This window comes from Aegilops tauschii, chromosome 6, assembly GCF_002575655.3.
Source record: "Aegilops tauschii subsp. strangulata cultivar AL8/78 chromosome 6, Aet v6.0, whole genome shotgun sequence".
NCBI classification, from domain to species: Eukaryota; Viridiplantae; Streptophyta; class Magnoliopsida; order Poales; family Poaceae; genus Aegilops; species Aegilops tauschii.
This window is the reverse complement of record NC_053040.3, coordinates 378,038,137-378,046,407: the sequence shown is the minus strand read 5'-3', so window position 1 is coordinate 378,046,407 and position 8,271 is coordinate 378,038,137. Positions and strand designations below refer to the sequence as shown.

Here is an 8,271-nt window from a genome sequence, read left to right as displayed (position 1 = left end):
AGCAATGAGTTGGTAGGCTGGGAAGATTGAGTTCTTCGCACGCACCTCAGTGTTCGAACTTCCTTTGGGTCTGCGGAGCCTTGAATCCGACAAGCTTCTTTAGAACCCCCTCGTGGTTTTGTGGAGAATGCCTGAATGAAGAAGAGCCAACTCAATTGAGCAGATATGACTTGAGAGCTGGCATCGCCGTTCAGGCAAGAACCGTTCTTTCAGCTAACGTGTTGGTTACTACTCGTATCAATCTGGATAAGGAAAAGTCGTGTATACTCCAGTATCCAACTGCAGCCTGCTAAATAAGGAAAGGAAAGAACAGCTTTGAAACTCAATTCTCAGCCTGCTCTTGGCACCTACCGGACGATGACATGGAGCCGGCTGATTCTTTTCCAACGCCAAGTTGGCTGGGCAGTCCAGTCTCCTTTCCGGCGCCAAGCAAAGCAAACTACCACGTGTGTAGATAAATACAGTAATCTAATCTAGTAGACGCAGTGATCCGACATGGCACGCACTCTGGAGACCGGAGACCGGCAAATGAGTGGTTACATGCACCTAGCTAGCTCCGTCGAAATTTCCGGCCTTGCAGAGTCGTGGACTAGTATGCACAGGCAGGCGGCGTACTCACGTGTTGGTGAGATTTGAATGTTAGCCAGCCAATGGATGGATCCCGTCCAAGTTGAACCTGCTATATAAACCTCCACGACAGCACAACACAGCAGCAGCCAAAGCCTGAGGCGAGCAAAGAAAGAGTTCACAGAGGAAGCGAGCGAGCTTAGCTAGGTGATTCCTTCAGACCACTTCCGCTTCCAACAAATCCATCACCTCGCCGGCGCAAATGGACGCCTTGGAGAGAGGCGAGCGCTGTTAGCCTAAGAAACTCTCGGCTAGCTAATATCCTGATGAATGACCGGCGGTTGCACTGGAATGCCTGGTTACAACTAAAGGACCTGGGGTCCTTTTATATGCCCGGGTGCGCACAGCTCACACACACATGCTAGAAATTACGGGGCTACTACTAAATCTGGACGTCGAACTCGAGCTTTCAGGCTCGGCTCGGGGTCGCCCAGGCTCGGCCCGAGTTTGATTCGGCCCGAGAAACAAAAAGGCCGAGCCGAGCTGCGTTATTGGGCTTGTTTCGGCCTCGGGCCGAGCCCAGCTCGGCTCGAGCCAGCCCGTGAGCTCGTCCAACTCTACAGCCCAAAGTGGCCCAGCACCAGTCACTTGACCTAGCGCTCTACCTCACCCCGAGCAGCACTCATCCTCTTTCCCCCCAGCGCTAGGTTAGCCAGCCTCCGCCGGCCGCCGCCATCGCAGTTCCTTCTGTCGCCGATGACACACACGCCGCTTGTCCAGATCGCCCAAGGAGCCATGGAGAAGAAGAAAGAGAGGTCATTGACCTCCATTGTTGGGAAGGAGCCAGCGATTGGAAAAGAGAAGAAGGGCAGAAGCAAGACCTCCAGCTCCATGGACGCCGGCATCGAGCCGTCCGTTCGCTCCAAGGCCAATCCAAGCATCGTCCTTGTTGACCCGCTTGTGAGGGCAAAGCAGCAGGCGCGAGCACTGCCACCCCCGCCTCCGCCTCGGCGTCTACCTGACAACAAAGGTATCGGCGCGCGGGCGGCGGCTGTTGTTGCATCCGGCTGGACCGGCTCCGCGAACACCTCCGTCACGCCTACTTCTCCGGCTGAAGCTGAGTCCTGGGTAAGCACAAAGCAGTGGCCTGCTCTTCTTTCCTCTGGATATAAATAAAGCTTGTGAGCTTGTTGTGTGATGCATAGGGATAAGCCAGAGAACAACAAAAGAAGTAGTAAATTTCCTATTGTTTCCACTTGATTTATGCCGATCTGCTATTGTCCATTATAATCAGTTGTGCTTAAGTAATTGATTGTTTCCTGAAGATTTGCATATGACTAAGTCTAACGCAACCAGAGTCCTCCAGTTTTGCGCCTGCAGATATTTTGTAGCAATTGCATAATAGTTTACAGTCTGTAACATGATTGTCTATTTCTGATGTAGCAAGTTATTATTCAGTCTGCTAGCCTAGCTAGCTTTGTGTAGGAGGAATCAAGTTATTATTTGGCTGTTCGTTGGGCGCGTTTGAATGTATATGTTGTACAACATTGGGTGCATTTGAGTGTATATACTGTCTAAAAAGTGAGTATTTATGCCCATGTAATGCCCCTGTTTATTGAGGGCTCAACATTGGGTGAATGCACTTAGGTATCCTGTGTTGGAAAACATGGCAAGAAGATTCTTAACTATCCCTGCTAGCTCGGTGTCTTCTGAATCCAGTTTTAGCACCGGTGGAAGAATTCTGGATGATTATCGAAGCTCTCTAAAACCATACATGGTGGAGGCCTTGGTGTGTGGCGGAAGCTATATCAAGGGTGCGCACAAAGACTTAAATGTGTTGGTATGATTTCGATCTATGTTTTATGTCGTATGATTTCAATATGCATCATGTTATTGCCATAAACTAAAAATCTAATTGCTAACTTGCACAAAACTAGGATGTGGAAGAAGATGATGAGGAGGAGGATGTGGAGAAGGTCAAATTGCCTAAAAGCGTGGCAGATTGCAACTACTAGTAAGTATGTTACCTGTAAGATTTTTTTAGTTTACTTCTGTTACTTGTAGGCTTTTCTTATTTACAATAACCATTGTTACATGTAGGATACATTGTAGGGAGAAGACCATCAAGATGCATTTGTTAAATTTGCACATGGAAGTAAATCAAGCAATGGATCTATATTGGTCGTCACCCTTGAATGATGGAGTTCTTGCATGGCTTATGTTGCCTGAACTTTAGATGTGACATATGTCAACTTCTCAACCTTGGACTATTAAGTTTATGTTGTCATTGAAGTTTGAACTATGGATGTGACGTATGTCATCTTATTTTGCTAAACTCATGAATGGTTTATGTTCATCTCAATTTCTTCAGTGCTGTCCAAACTTGGGTGCATTTGATGTCCAAATTTCAGTGTACTTGTTGTCCAAACCTGTGTGTATTTTTCTGTCAATAGTTTCAGACATTCAGTGTTAATGCTGTCCAAACTTGGGTGTATATGCTGTCAAAGTTTCAGGCTTTCAGTGTTGATGCTGACCAAAGTTAGCACTTGGGTGTATTTGCTTGAGTATTTGCTGTCAAAGTTAGCACTTAGTACATATAAATACTACTATATTAGAAAGAAAGGGAGTAGTCTGCACGCTGATGTGCAGTGCACACGAGCTGCCGAGTTGGACCGAGCCAGCACACAGCTCGGGTCGAGCCTGCTACTTAGGCTCGCCTGAGCAGTTAGCTTGGGCTGGCTCGGCTCGTGCTGGGCGAGCTAATGGCTGGCTCGGCCCGAGCTGAGCTCGGCTCGGCTCGCGTCCAGGTATAGCTACTACCATGGCCATGCAAAGCCATTTCCTAAAAACTACTACGTAATTGCTTCCACAGCTAAAGCCTAATGCTATACTTACCTACATCTCCACCTCAGCCTTTTGACTAGATAAAGCCTAGTACTATCTAGCTACTTCTCCATCTTAGTCTTTTGATCGAAGAAAGCCTAGCATAGTACTTACTAATTTTCAAGCAATGGCAGCTGTGCACTGCCCTTTAGACTGGGTTTAATCAACAATTGGTATCAGAGCTCTGATACCAACGAAAAGGTGTGACAGCACCCGGGAGTCCCGACTCCCCCTTATCCTGTCCGTTCAGCCATGTTAAGATCCGTGTTGTGGTCTGTCCAGCCGCAGACCTTTTGCAGTGTCAGAATACTTAGCCAGGCGATTAATCAGACAAACAGCGGCAACTAGGCTGTGCAGACATGGTAGGTCACAGGTACTCGTAGCGGGCATGGTTGAAGCGACAACCCATAGGCAGTGCATGCAAGGCATCTCACATCAGAGGAACGTGGACCCCTAGAGGTTTCACATCATCATCAGTTCAGTTTCTGTATGAACATATTACCATCACTTCTTCCTTCCTTTCAGTGAGTAGTAAAATATTCTTGACCGAGATAGATGAGCATGTTACCAAATTTGTGCCGGGCACATACAAGCTTTAACCCGATTGGCCTCGATTGGCCCGTGTCATGGGGAAGCTGAGAGGCGAGGCATGAACTCATGAGCCGGGTACATGAACTAGTCATACTGGCGTCAGGCGCTGACAGGGACTGAACGTGGTAGAAATGAGCAATGTACATGTGATAGGAACCTAACTCAGGCACATGTATCTGTATCCTGTTCCTGTATCCGGCACACTACCATACATGTACCGGGTGCATGTTTCAGCTATCCGCATCGGCATGTGTCAAGGACCATGAGCTGCTGCAGTCTATTCTATTCCTTCCATCGGCGATGCATGCCCGTGGTGAAGTTCGACACGTCTTTTCACTTGTTTGAAACACGAGCCGGCAGGTGTACTCCTTGATGTAGACTGGCGCTTACAGCCGAGGTGGGATTTTGCCCTACGATGAACAGTGCGAGAATAGGCTCAGAGCCGGCGCTTAAAGAAATCCTAGACTGCTAATAGAACTAGTGGTACAGGGCCTGGTCCAGATCCCGAGCAGCTATTTTCTGGACGGACGGGGGAGATAACCGGGTGCCTAGACACACGGGTGTTGAAAATCCAATCTCCTGATACCAATTGTTAGCCCAAACTAGCTAGTATCCTCAGGAATGAACTACAGTAGCCAAGCACTCGGTGAAGCAGCACACACACGTACTAACAAGAGTGGAGCTCACTTGCTTCTACACTGAACATGCACACACACGTGAGAGAGGAGTACTACTTGAGCTGCCTTGTACTGCAATTGGAATGGCCTTCGTTACATGGAAGGACTCAGGGTCCTTTTATAGGGATTTACAAAGTGCCTATGGCAGCTGTACATGAGAGTGGTGGCTGCCTAGAGGCTCAATGTACTAAAGCTAAACGACTAGTTCAGCTTAGTCCTTTTAATAGCTAAAGCCTAATACTACTTAGCTGCTTCTCCACCTCGGGCTTTTGACTAGATAAAGTCTAACATTATTTAGCTACCTCCGCCTTCAGGACTGGAGAAAGCCTAGCATAGTGCTTAGCTATTTTCCAAACAACGACAATTGTGTTCTGTCCTTCGACAGGTTTGAGGAGGAGATTGTTGTGTCAAACCTAGTCTACAGGACAGAACACAATTCCGACTGAGAACCACCCAAGGTGGTGCACTGCTGCACTCCTTTTGCACCGACCATGGCTACCGCAACCTGGGGCTCTGATGCCAATTGTTAGCCCAAACTATACTCGCTAGCTCGCTCTCGTACACTAACAGAGTTAGCAAAACAATCTGCAGCTGCACACACTGAGCTAAAAGGGCAAATAGCAATCAAAATTCCAGTAGTACACTACTACTACAACCAGCCTCACTAGTAGTACGTGAGCTTCTCCTACTACGTGTGTGTGTGTTTGCCCTCCTAGCTCAGTGTGTGCAGCTGCAGATTGTTTTGCTAACTCTGTTAGTGTACGAGAGCGAGCTAGCCAGTATAGTTTGGGCTAACAAGCGCTCGCCGCACCTGCCCGAGGTCACGGTCGTGGATTAATTGCCGCCCTCCGATCTTTCTCCTGCATGCTTCTGCATCCGTCAACACAAGAAGAACATTTGTGTAGCTCCATAGACTGAGTCTAAATTATACTGACAACATTTGTGTCCATAACTTCTGAAAATGACCAAATGACTCATCCATTAGCTTCTCCTCGAGCGGTGACGGCGAGCCATCGCAGCTGCAGCGGATGGGTGCTGGGAGGGTCCTCATGGCGCTCACCATGGCGGTGGCAGCGCTCGTGGAAATGAAGCGGCTCGACAGCGCGGCGCGTGCGGAAGAGATCAGCATCTCGTCATCTCGTGGCTGCAGCCCCAGTACTTCTTCCTTGCCGGCGGGGAGGTCCTCTGCTACATCGCGCAGCTGGAGTTCTTCTTTGACGAGGCGCCGAACGCCATGAAGAGCATGTGCACATCGCTCGCTCTGCTCACCATCGCGCTGGGGAGCTACATGAGCCCCTTCATCTATGCCATCGTGGAGGCCTTCACGGCGACGGGAGACAGCCCCGGGTGGATCTCCGACGACCTCAACAAGGGCCATGGCTGCAATGTGCATGCTTAACTTCACCGTGTACAGCGGAATCCTCAAGAACTACAGGCTCAAGACGGTCATCTCGTGATCGCTCGCAAAGGGCTTCAAGATTACATTGCACAATCGCCAATTGGTGAACAGTAAATAGCTTAGCCAGGTACATATATACACAAGACACAGTAGGAAGAAGATGTAGGATATCACTTCTCTTTCTTTTCATGGCCGTAGTGTAAACCTATGGCAGGAACATTTTTTCGAATTTTTGTTGGTGCCTTTTCTTGGATTGTAGAAAGATTACAAGATGACAGTGTGAATGTGTGCTTCTCTTGTATTTCAATCCAGGGACAGAAATTTACATTTAACATGCGCGTAGAACTTTGCTTAGAGAGAACACTAACTAATTCAGGTGCCTAAATATTTTTTCTTTGTGAGAAATTTAGGTGCCTAAATCAAAGGGTATAAATGGATAGTCAAGGTAAAGGTAGGATCGTATTCTATTTGACGGGACTGGATTCACGTCACACAAATATACAATATGTTAAAAATTGTGTTCTTTTCTTTATCCGTGCCTTTGGAGTTTTCAAATACGTAATCATGTACAATTTTGATATATGTAAGTTGCCTGAATTTTCATTTGAAGTCGGTCGAATATGTGGCTGTCTTTTTGTTTTATGAATTTTGTGCTGATTTGTTTAGTGTGGGTTGAGAATCGAAGGAATCTTCATTTATTTTCAGTTGATTCTTTTCTCGCTTGTAATGGGCTTTGAATCCCGTTAACCAGTTTGCTCGTTCGGGTGCTCGTTATCTACTTAGTAGTGCCCGATCGTCGCTCAACTCCCCTCAGATTCTCTTCTTCTCCGGCGTTTTCTCCTCTCCCGTTTCCTAGGGTTCGTCGGGTCCCCCCTCCCTCCCATTTTCTGTGCAATTCCTCTCGTGTTAAACCGTAGCATGGTTTAGCTATTATTAATCACATTCGATTTGAATTCTTCTTCTTGTCTATGTCACTCAAGTGAGTTAATCTGTGCTTGTTTAGTAGGGTTCAGAAGAGGATCCTTGCCAATTTCTGATGTCGAGTGTTTTGGTCTTGCATTGTGTTTCGTCCCTTGTTCATCGTGATATTTGTGTTCTTTTCTTTATCGGTGCCTTATCTAGTTGTAGTTAAATATAACCCTTGACCCCCTTTCCCATTTCTATTTTTTCTTTTGGTCTCTCAGGGATGGCTTGTCTTTCTTACAATACACCGAATGACCCTTGTCCTTCATGCGATTGAAGCTCCTGCTCGGTTCAGTATGGTGATGGGTCATCGCTGTTGGAAGCATGTCGCACTACTAGGAAAAGGCCTACTAATGGCGCACCTAATTTGGCCATTAATGGCGCATTAGTGGTGCGCCATTAGTGCCACGCCATTAGTATATTTTACTAATGGCGCATCACTGGTGCGCCATTAGTATCTGGTATATTAATGGTGCACCCCAGATGCGCCATTAGTATATACAACAGTGCGCCATTAGTATGCCTCCCAGGGGGCCATCTATACCCAGGTGCTTTGGCATACTAATGGCGCACAACAACAGGATGCGCCATTAGTAACTTCGGCATACTAATGGCGCACTGTTTAGTGATGCGCCATTAGTATCCTTTGCTATTTTTGAATTTGGATCTGGATCGCGATTTTTTTGCCATTTTTTGCTCGTTTTTTTGGCTCATTTTTTGCTCACCGGAGAGGAGGGAGGAGGAGCTCACCGGAGAGGAGGGAGAAGGAGATGAAGTGGAGGAGAGGTGGATTGGAGGAGAAGAATGAAGAGGTAAGGAGGAGAGGACACGCCCAGCCACATATACGGCATAGTAATGGCGCACCGTGGGCAGGTGCGCCATTACTAATTTTTTTATTTTTTTATTTATTTTGAATTTTGAAGGCGGGAAGATACTAATGGCGCACCATGGGCAGGTGCGCCATTAGTAACTTTATTTTTTATTTTTTTGATTTATTTTGAATTTTGAAGGCGGGAAGATACTAATGGCGCACCATGGGCAGGTGCGCCATTAGTAACTTTTTTTTAATTTTTTTAATTTATTTTGAATTTTGAAGGCGGGAAGATAGTAATGGCGCACCATGGGCAGGTGCGCCATTAGTAAGTTTGATTTTTTTTTTGAATTTTTTTGCCTCTCCAGATCTTAAAAGCC

The 8,271-nt window shown here is 47.0% G+C and overlaps 1 long non-coding RNA gene and 1 pseudogene across 2 annotated transcripts; both read left to right on the top strand.

Moving 5' to 3' along the window:
- Window positions 1–739: 739 nt before the first annotated feature.
- On the top strand, window positions 740–3,187 carry LOC109731944 (uncharacterized). 2 transcript variants are annotated; one of them, XR_002225226.4, is made up of 3 exons: window positions 740–2,407; window positions 2,505–2,581; window positions 2,668–3,187. It is a non-coding gene; the product is annotated as an uncharacterized lncRNA (long non-coding RNA). The 2 variants fall into 2 exon arrangements; XR_012186869.1 differs by having other exon boundaries at window positions 2,505–2,585.
- Window positions 3,188–5,779: 2,592 nt separating this feature from the next.
- On the top strand, window positions 5,780–6,257 carry LOC141025393 (protein NRT1/ PTR FAMILY 8.1-like; annotated as a pseudogene).
- Window positions 6,258–8,271: the final 2,014 nt, after the last annotated feature.